This window comes from Myodes glareolus, chromosome 23 (genome assembly GCF_982192425.1).
Source record: "Myodes glareolus chromosome 23, mMyoGla1.1, whole genome shotgun sequence".
Classification (NCBI taxonomy): Eukaryota; Metazoa; Chordata; class Mammalia; order Rodentia; family Cricetidae; genus Myodes; species Myodes glareolus.
In genome coordinates this window covers 27,342,334-27,353,238 of record NC_142048.1, presented here as the reverse complement: position 1 = coordinate 27,353,238, position 10,905 = coordinate 27,342,334, and the positions used below count along the sequence as shown (strand labels likewise).

Here is a 10,905-nt window from a genome sequence, read left to right as displayed (position 1 = left end):
CGCTGGCATCGTAGAACTAGCTGTTCGTGTAACTTCCATCTTGCTGTGCGCATCTGCGGCAGCCCGGCATTTGCTTAGATTCATGATCCTAAGTGTCGTGGAAAATGCCTTCACGAAGTTGTCATGACTTTCCTCTACTGAAGGGAAGTCACCATGTGTGCATTGGCTTGCCTGGCGCGTGTCAGTTGGGGCACAGCGGCGTGGCACCGTGCCTCATTGCGACTGAATAAATGATACTCCTTGTTAAAGCTGTAGGAAGTTGGCCTGACAACTGCAGGCCTCTGCCCCGCGCTTCCTCTCGCCTGCAAGAACCATGCGGGACACAGGATCCTACTGCAGAAATAGCTTTAATGCCCCTTGGGAGAGCGAGCATCAGCCAACATGGCGGAGACCCAGATATGATGGAACCCATCCCTTATATAGGAAACAGACCCTGCTTTGGACGTGTCACTCTTGAATTGGTCCGCTGCTCCCGGTCCCAGGTGATACCTTGGGAGTAGTGGAAAAATACCAACACGTGTGAGCTTTCTAGCTCACCTGGCGGTGCAGCGCCATCTATGGTGGAGAGTGTGGTTGCGGCCTTCTACAGGCATCATCGAAACAATTATCCAGGCTCCAAAGCCTACCAAAGGCTTCTAGTGATTTCCAAAGAAGCCACTTGGTGTTTAGTTTTAAGAAAAGGCAAGCACAATGAGAAATACATTAACTGTCTTGATTAACTTTGTGTTGCTGGGATGAAATACTGACCTAACGCAATCTGAGGGAGAAAGGAGTTTATCTGGCTGATAGGTGACAGTTCATCATCAAGGGAAGCCAAGGCAGGAAATCAAAGCCAAAGTGTGACACAGAAAACATGGAGGAACACTGTTTATTATTGCGTATTATTGTTCATCTTGTCTAGGACCGATAGCTTACACAGCCCGAGCTCTCTTGACCAGTGACAGTACCACCTACTGGGCAACCCTACATCAATTATCAATCAAGACAATGTATCCAAAGACATGCCCAAAGGCCAATTTGATGGGATCAGTTCCACAGTTGAGAGCCTCTCTTCCCTGATATGTCTTGGTTTGTGTCAAATGGACAAAAATGGAGCAAGACACCACCATGCTGCCAGGACTCCCCACGATGCTATCAATCTTTAGGGTGTGAAAGAAGAACAAGCTCACCAACACAGCAGGCCTGAGAGAGATTCTGGGTGTTCTAAATGATTTAGAAGAAGACCGAAGTGTCTGACTACAAAATGGAGTGCAGCGTACATCTGCAGCGTTATGGTTTGAACTCCTACAGGTTCTTGGTTTAAAAACTTGTTCCCCCCATCTGGTGGTGTTACTTTGGGAACTGTGGAAGTTTTAGGATACGTGGCTTTGTTGGAAGAAGCAGCTCACTAGTGGTGGGCTTTTAATGTTACCTGTCAGCCTTCCTGGGTGCCCATCTCCCTCTCTGCTTCTAGGTTTTCCAAGTGACCACGAATAGGAGCTACTGCTCCTGTTGCTTTGACTAAAGCTGTTTCACCAGCCTTTTCTTCCATGATGGACTGAAATCATGAGCCAGAGTAGGGAGTTTATGTCAGGTAACATGGTTGCTGTGGTACGGGAGTAGCTCGTGTGTACAGATGAATGAATCAAGGCTGTTCAAGACTCTTCACAGTGTGCGTAGTCTTCTTGCCTCCTACTTTGCTCTCTCTGCTCCCTCTTCTATGTCTTCTCTTTTCGGTTTTCTCTCTTTCTTCCTCCTCCCGCACCCCTCAAAGGTCACACTGTTAAATTGAGAGAGCCTTAAACAAGTGATGGAATCTTAGGCTGGGGACGTAGAGCATTTTCCAGGTTACTTGAGTTAGCCATTGGTGGTTGTAATGGTGGCGGAGAGATGGAAGATGAAGATGATTTCAAATAAACACATGTCTTAGTTAGGGTTTGCCATACGGTGCAAAAACACCATGGAACTTGGGGAGGAAAGGGTTTAATTCAGCTCACAACTCTCTGGTCACACTCTACCACTGAGGAAAGCTGGAGCAGGAACTCAAGTTAGGACCTGAAGCAGAGGCTGTGGAAGAACACTCCCCCCTGTTTGATCTCGTGGCTTGCACCTCAAGCCTGGCTGAGCCTGATTTCTTATGTAACTAAGGATCGCCTGCTAATGGGTAGAGCCACCTACCGCAGTGAGCTGGGCCCTCCCACATCCATCATTTTGCTGGTATTTTTATGTCAACTGGACACAAGCTAAAGCCACCTGAAAGGAGACTTAAGAAAATGTCTCCATCAGATCTGGCTATAGACAAGTCTGTAAGACCTTTTCTTAGTGATTGATGTGGAAGGGACTAGTTCATTGTGAGGAGTGCCACCCTGGGCAGTTGGTCCTGGGTTCTATAAGACAACAGATTGAGCATGGTGGTGGCACATGCCTTTAATCCCAGCATTCGGGAGGCAGATCGAGGCAGATAGCTGTGAGTTCAAGGCCAGCCTAGTCTACACAGCAAGTTCCAGGACAGGCTTCAAAGCTACAGAGAAACCCTGTCTCAAAAAACCAAAATAAATAAATAAAAAGAAAGAAAACATGTTGAGCAAGTCACAAGGAGCAAGTCAGTAAGCAGCACCCCTCCATGACCTCTGCATGAGTTCCTGCCTCCAGGTTCCTGCTCTGACTTCCTTCATTGATGGGTCATGATGTGGAAGACTAAGCCAAACAAACCCTTTCCTCCCCAGCTTGCTTTTGGCCATTGTGTTTCATCACAGCCGTAGTTAACATGAACCAGAACAATCATTAAACAGCAGAATGGCTCACAGGTTTGTTGGCAAATCATTCAGTGGCAACATTTTCTCAGATGAGGTTCCCACTCCTCAAGTGACTCTGGTTTGTGCCAAGTTGACAAAAACCACAGCAGGACAAGAAGGTTGCTAAGCCTCATTAGAGAAGACACTGGTGAAATAAATCACCCGAGCACAGAGAAAGGCAGATGAAGAACATCAGCAAAGGACAGGTCCCTCCAACCCATTTGGGAAGAACAGAGGAAAAAAATTGAGTCTTGAGCGTTGGAAAATGGCAAGTGGATTCTGTTGAGGCAAAAAAGAAAAAAAAAAAAAAGCAAAGGGCAGTCTCAGAAGGAAACGAGGAGTAGAGTTTGAACACTTGGAGTCTAGATTCTAGATGGAGGAAATCATGGCCACCCGTTGCTGAATGCCTTCATTCCATAGGTGGAGAAAATGCTGCACCCGGGCTACAGGTCCTTAGAACCGAAGGGAAATCCCAGGGGTCCAGTAACATCTTCTGAAGCGCCCTTAGCCCCCAGAGCTTCAGTCCTGCTGCACCAGAATTCCCGTTCTTGCCACTCCCGCACCTTCTTCCCTTTGCTCCCTCACGTTTTTGCCAAACTTTCCATTTCTCACTGGGATTTTTCTCCGAGGAAGTCAGAAATGGCCTGCTAGAAATGCGGCTGCGGGGCTTTAGGATATACCAGTCTGAAGAAGTCTCCTTGACCGTAGGGTTGATTTAAGTCGATTATTTGCGCCACTGTTGAAGGACAGACTTCGCTGCGCTCTGCCGCTGTCAATCATCAACTTGATTGGATCTGGAATCAGGGGAGAGAAGTGGCTCTGGGCGGGTCTGTGACAATACTTTCTGGAAGGACTACCAGAGAGGGGGAAACCCTTCCGTACAGTCGGTAGCTTCCCGCGGCCCAGATGTAAAGAGCCCCGGGAGACAACCCATGATGCACTTTGTCTGCTTGCTCCACCCCTCCCTGTTGAGTATATCCACCCTGCCTTCAGCACCACTCCCCGCTCTCTGCTTTGCTGACTTCAAACCCAACTTTTTCAGCCCTCCAGCCCAGACTGAAGGCCATATCTAGGAATCCCTAGGCCTTCGGAGCTGTTTATGTGATGTAGAAAAGGGGACTAATCTCTTGAGTTCAAAAAGCCTTTATTTCTGCTTTGGGTGGTCTTTTAACTCTGATGCCAGATGCTCACGGTCGCACTAAACATCCAGCGAGTCAAATGGACTCGGGATTCTTGTCTTGTGAAACCCAAGAATAAAATCCATAGTATAGACAGTGGTTTCTAGAAAGAAGGCTCTTACAGTTTGGTAGGCAGAAACTTGTGCAAAAGAGAAGGCTAGACTCTTCATAGTATCAGTGGGCCCCAGAAAATGGGGGTACCGCTGTACTCCTGGTCTGGGACCTTTTCGAGGGCAAATGGCAGAACTAGAGGTACGCATTGGGGCGGTGGACAGGCCAGTTGTCCCCACCCCGAGGTACCCAGATGTCTCATCTCAGTTTCGTTCACATTCTCAGGCAGAGCTTCCCCGCAAGGGCAGAGAGACGCAAAACTTTGTTTTGGCATCCCTAATGCCTCCAGCCAGAACTTCACTGAACAGTTTTGAGGTCTCTGCCCTACCTATTTTGAGCCTCTACATCCCTGAAACAACTTTAGAGGTAGACGCTGACTGGGTTCGCGCTTTCATTACCAGGGCAGTTCTTGGATATGGAGCCAGTGGCCGCTGAAATTGGGCCTATTTCACCCAGTAAGCAAGTGGAGCAGGGACTTTACTATCTTTGAGGGTTGTGCTTGAGGGTGTTGACTCGGCCAAGAGAAAAGATCTTGGGTTGTCGACCTGGCCTGAAGTTTATGCAGTGTCTAAAAATATTTAAATGTATTTGAAAATGACGCAGAAACAAAATTCTGAACAAAAAATAAAAGAAAGAAGGCAGAGAGTCTCTTCTGACTACTTTTCAATTTGAATCTGCTCTTTTGTGTTCCCAGCAGCTAGAACAAGGTGTTTGTGGACACTCACTGTTGGTAGGATGAATGAATGAATGGTGGACCTGGTGTGTGATTATGTATACAAGAGTTTGATCTGACTTCAAGCCCTGTTTGCAAACTGGTCCATGTAAAAATTATTGCACAAGACATGAGCAGGTGTTTTGCTTCCATTTTGCTCGTTGACCATCTATTCTCTCTGTGGTTCTCTTTTGCTTAGCCTTTTTTTTCCTTTAAAGATTGCTTTTTAATTAATATGGAATAAAATTGATCTTCTCAAAAAATATCATGTTCAATGAGTTTTGGCAAAGCGTGTCTATGTAATGTGGCTTGTTCTGATGTGAAAACTTTCTCCTCGTGGCAGAGAAGAGGGACCAGGGAAAGTTACATATGAAAGAAGTCAGCGTGTAGGGTAAGACTGAAAACCCTTTCCCACCCGGCCACATAAATCAAATAGAGCATGCTCGGGAAGAACTCAGCGACACAGAGTTGTGGGAACGGATGCTGTGTAACTGACCGGATTAAGGTAGCCCAGTTCTTTTGAGTGATTCCCCTCTGATCACTAGGCCTCTCCTGTTCTCAAGACAGCCTTTGCTGTCTTAATAAATGACCTTTACTTCTTCCTCTGACTGTGTGTTCAGCCAGTTCTTTGCCACGGAACACAAAAGCCTGGAAGCTTCGGTGGGTCCCTTGGAACGCAGATTCATGCTATAACACCCCCTGCAGAGGAGTCCCTCAGGGTCTTTGGTCTCTTTCCTCGCCCACTCCCAGATCTGTTAACCCTGTGCCAGTTTTCTCTGCTTGGAAGTTCGGTCTGTTCTAAGACACAACGTGAACGAGGTGATACTGCATGTCGTCACTTAGCCCGCCTTCTTTTGCTTCTCAAAATATATGTAGCATCCGTGCAGTTTGTTGTATGTATTAGCAGTTCAGTTTTATTGCTAAGTAGTACTACATTGGATAGACATATCACTACTTGTTGATCCAGTTATTCATTGAAGGACGTCTGAACTGGAGCGATAATGAATAAAGTATTTCTGACATTTGTATTCTAGCTTTGTGTAAGTGTAAGTTTTTGTTTCATTTGGCAAAAACATCTGTGGATGAGCTTCTATATATCAGGTATGTGCGTGTTATAGATCGGTGATTCCCAATATGTGGGGTGTGGTCCCTTTGGGCAAGTCGAATGACCCTTTCACAGGGATTACGTAAGATCATAGGAAAACAGATATTTTAATGTTTAATGTTATGAAGCATTACACTTCATAACAGTAGCACAATTGCAGTGATAAAGTAGCAATGAAAATAATTTCATGATTGAGAATCACCACAACATGAGGAACTGTATTAAAGGACCACAGAGTAGCATCAGGAAGGTAAAGAAACATTATTGTAGATTGAAAATAATGGAATAGGAAGAAGGGGGCCATCTTGAAAGCCAGTAATGAAGCCCTCACCAGAAAGCAACTGTGCTGGTAACTGAATTCTAGCTTCTAAAATTGTAAGGGATGCCTGTTCTTTAAGCTATTAATTCTATGGTATTCTACTATAGCAGCTCCAAGTGGCTAAGGTAATACACACTTAATTTTATCTGAAGAAGCTTCCAGGCTGTTTCCCAAAGTTAGGGTACCATTTTACACCCTAACCAGCAGTGTACAGATGTTCCAAGTGCAGAGCTGGAGAGATGGCTCAGCAGCAAAGAGTACCTACTGCTCTGGAAGAGGCCCGAAGTTCTGTTCCCCACACCCCAAGGCTTGCCACCATCCGGAACTCCAGTTCTCATGAGTGTGATGTCCTCACCGCTTCCATGGGTATCTGCCTGCACATGTTCATACATACATGAGCCCATGCACCCCTGGGGACATTAAATATTGTGAAAATATCTCTTATAGTCTAAGAGCCTAGAGTGGTGCTTTTGCTGGACCTCAGAGCCAGAGTTACTAATACAACTTGGGCTCACTGAAGATGCAGGACTGCTAGCTTATTGTGTCTGCAGCCTGTGTGCTTAACCTGCTTCTAAAGGACAGCCTTGCTTGTAACAGCCTTGCTTGCCTGATATTTCTCATGTAATCAACTTTGCAACCTAAGCTGATATATAGCTGTAATCTTAAGTTATAGATTCCTCATGCAGAACTATGCATGTGTATCATTTGACAAAAGCAGCAAATACAGATGCTGAAAGCAACCTTCTAAAATTTATACCCACTGTAAATGTTGAATGTAATATTTGGATATTGGTTAATAAACAGTGACATTTACAGTACTGTTGGTTGTCTGGGTCAGTTGGGATTGGTTGGGGCCCAGTGACTTAATTCCTAGTTAAAGATGTCTGTAAAGTCTCCCACCCCTTCCCCATGTGATGATTCCCATACTGATCAATAGCCCAGTACTACAGTATAGTATAGTATAGTACTGTACTACTGAGTGACAGAGCAAAGCCTTTATTAAAGGCAAACAGAGGCAGACAAAGGCAGACACAGGGATACACATGGGTAGGCATGGACAGACACACAGAGAGCACACAGTCACAGACACAGGGACAGATTCAAAGACAGCCTCTCGGCAGGCACAGACTCACCCAACATATAAACAGAGGACAGAAGACACAGGGGTAGAAAGTAGAGAATTCAGACCTGGACTCGCTCTTGGTTAGATGACTCCAGGGGAAAGTGCTTTTCTTTCTTTCCTTAATGTGAGACTGATGCGGTTTTGGTGACTCAGAGTTAATCACTAGTGTGTTTAAACCATGCATACCCCTAAGTAAATTATTTCTTCCAATCTTAAAAAACCTCCTTAAAGGAAAAAAAAAGCCAGTTGCTTAAAATTCTCATTAACACCTGGTATTACCTTTCTCATTTTCCTCTGAATGCAAAGCATTCTAATGGGTCTGTTGTTCTTTTAATCTGGATATCTCTAGTTACTAATGATGCTGATCTTTTCATGCTTAATAGAGCTTGACACTCTCCTAAGCAGGCCCACTCGGTCTTTACTATATATAATGTGCGATGTGCAGCTCAGAGGCACAGAAAGCTGGGAAATGTTTATCCCAGTCAAGGATACAAGACTAGGGTACCAGTGAAGATAACCAGAAAATACTGGCCTCTATTATTGAAGGGATCCAGAATATGCTGGTCTAAAATATGCCTCTTTGTCACGAGCAGTGTTGAAAGCAACTGAAGATCAGGAGAGGCAGGAAAACTTAGACTCTCTTTATCCTGCCTGAAAACCACAGTAAAACTCCCCGTGGTGGGGTTTCTCCCAGAGTTCTCTGCTGACATAAACCCCACCCACCATTACTTCCTCTCCTGTTTCCTAATCACTTTATCAACCCCACTCTCTTTTGTTACAAAGACATAATGGGACCCCAAGTGTCACAGCACTGGTTATTGAGATGCTGTCTTTATTGTCTTGCAATGGATAAATAAAATACGCAAAGCTTTTTGAGTTCTCCCCCCACTCCAAGTACCACGCTCTGTGTCCTTGTCTTTCCAGATGGAAGAATAAACACATTGAGCTGCTTTGGCACTCTTCCTGCATTTCAGCTGCCGTCAGGACAAATTTCACAGATGAATTAGCCTTCTAGAGCTGTTGCAAGAGATTACCATAAACGTGGTAGCTTAAAACAAAGATTATTCAACTCCGGATTGTCATCGGGGAAACCTGCATAGGCCCAAACTAGACCCTCTGAATGTGGGTAACTTGGGCAGTCTGTGGGGTCACTGGCACCAGGATTTATCCCTACTGCTTATTCTGGCTTTTTGGAGATCATTCCCTTTGGAGGGATACCTTGCTCAGCCTAGATATAGTGGGGAGGGCCTTGTTCCTGCCTCAGAGCGATATGCTAGACTTTGTTGACACCCCATGGGAAGCCTTACCTTCTCTGAGAAGCGGATGGTAAATTTTCTTAGTGTGTTGTATCTTCAGAGCAAGAAGTTGGGACATGTGGAGTAACAAGACACCGAGTCTTAGGGACTTTGGTCCTGGGTTTCTTATCTTCTTTGTTTAAGGGCTTTCTGACAGCATATTGACAGACATCATCTTCTGTAGAGATCAGAAAGTTTTGGGATTCTGCTAGTCCTTTTGGGCCCCCACCTCCGAAGCATCCTAGTATCTGCCAGTCCAGGAAGAGCCACCCCAAACTCTTTTCTTCTTTACAATAACCAAGTTGAGAATACACAGATTGGACTCCACAAGGCATCCCTAAAAAGACCCGCACTTCTCAACAGTCCTCCTTGGTGTAGATAGCAAGAATGCTCCTTACTTAACAGCAGGTACACTCTGCTGTGGGTCAACTCCCCTTCCTTACTTCCTGGGAGAACCTTGTCTGGCATTCCTACAATTGATTCGTATCACATAAGCCTTCCACAGTCACCCAGAGTATCGGCAGCTGCTCCTGTGGTCATAGCTTCTCACAGAAGGTGTGGAGCTTGCACTCAGCATCCACTTCAACTAGTTTCTGACAGAGGGTGGCTGCAAAGGAGCTATTCAGCTTCCTCATAATACAGCTGTTGCCTAGGAGGGAAAAAAACCATAAATTTTCTTGTTGTTGTATTATGATTGTACCTGAAAGTGTCCGATTTCCAAATAGGTTCCAATTCTCATGATGCTTTAGTCAGATTTCCACTGGAGAGACAAAATGCCAGAGACAGATCAAATCAAAGGGAGAATGGGTCCAGAAGTTTCAGGCCGTGGCTATCTGGCCACCAGTGAGGTCTGTGAGAAGTAGAAAATCATTGTGGGGAGCAGGCTCGTGCAGTAAGGCAATGCTGTTCAAAGAGAGGAGAGAGGAGAAAGTATAGGATAGAAGAGAGACAGAGAGAGACAGAGAGAGAGAGAGAGAGAGGGAGGGAGGGAGGGAGGGAGGGAGGGAGAGAGAGAGAGAGAGAGAGAGAGAGAGAGAGAGAGAGAGAGAGAATTGGTCTTTCCCCAGGAGGCGGCCTCTAATTGATTATCCAATATCCAATATCTAGTAGTCAGTCCTAGAAACATATACATACAAGAACAATAAACAGACCCAATGGGTATTTTTTTTAATTAAATAAAAAGAAGACATGAATTTGAGAGGAAATGGGATGTGAGAGCATGAGAGAGCTGGAGGAAGGAGGAAATGATAAAACATTTTGATTAGAAATAAAATAAATCAAAGTTGCATACTCCCAATACACAATGGCTCAAATACTGTCTTTTAGAAGGGGGAGGCAGAGTCATCAAGAGAAAGGATCAGATCAAAAGCAAGATGGTGACTCAGTTAAGCAAATATTAAAAGCTGTGCTTCCGTGACTAACAGCTGTACTCATGATACTGAGATGTAGGCTCAGAAGACTTGCAGCAGCCCCTCCCCCTTTTCTGAAGGAGCCCACAGATTTCTTTCTTCAGCTGGCTCCACTTACTGCCTGCAGAATTCTTGGGTAGACAGTCCAGGTTCCCGATCTTTCCTGGGGTTTCCAATGCAGGCTCAGCTTCGATCTCGTACATCGCCGACTCCTAGAGGCTTCTGGGAGACTCTGGTTCTGCCACGGGCCGCCGAAGCGCCCAGAGTCTCTTTCAAAACTTCATTGGAAACCTCTGTGAACCCATGACTCATGCGTTCTGCATCCAGGCGAAACCAGAATCAAATGGGGCAATGCAATTTCTGGGGCGGATTTCAGCAGTAGCCGGCTCTACTTGGAGCTGACTACAGCACCCTCCAAGTGCCCAGACAGCTAAACATGGGGAAAAAAAAAACAGGGAAATAATTTGCTGGGTGGCTCAGAGTGAGAACGGTATACCACAGGGCTCTCTTTTCAGCAAAACCTTAAACCTGAGAACCTGGGTGGGTCTTGCTGATTCCCGAAATGCCCTGGGGCATCTTTTCTAACATTATGCTGCAAAGAAAAAAATCTCCTTTGTGTTTGGCACTCATGTACAAAATGTATATTGGTTATATTCATCCCCGTTAGCCCCTCCTAACCCCCTCCTACCCTCCCAGACCCCCCCCCATTCCTCATGTCTTTCCATTTTCATGTCCTGTTTTGATCAGTGCCACTAGCCTGAGCATGCTGGCTTTTATAACTGTTGTCAAATGCCGCTAATTTCTTAAGCAGGCAAACATTCCTGGGCTACAACTTTAAAACTAGTATGATCTAATTATCAGCTATTTCCCACGGGCCCA

The 10,905-nt window shown here is 45.4% G+C and overlaps 1 long non-coding RNA gene across 2 annotated transcripts; it reads right to left on the bottom strand.

Annotated features, from left to right (window-relative positions):
* Nucleotides 1-361: 361 nt before the first annotated feature.
* On the bottom strand, nucleotides 362-10,423 carry LOC125413973 (uncharacterized). Of its 2 annotated transcripts, none has more exons than XR_015736180.1 (3): nucleotides 10,145-10,423; nucleotides 8,630-9,266; nucleotides 362-3,568 (listed from the first exon to the last, which is right to left on the bottom strand). It is a non-coding gene; the product is annotated as an uncharacterized LOC125413973 (long non-coding RNA). The 2 variants fall into 2 exon arrangements; XR_015736181.1 differs by lacking the exon at nucleotides 362-3,568 and adding an exon at nucleotides 8,138-8,339.
* Between the last annotated feature and the right edge of the window lie 482 nt (nucleotides 10,424-10,905).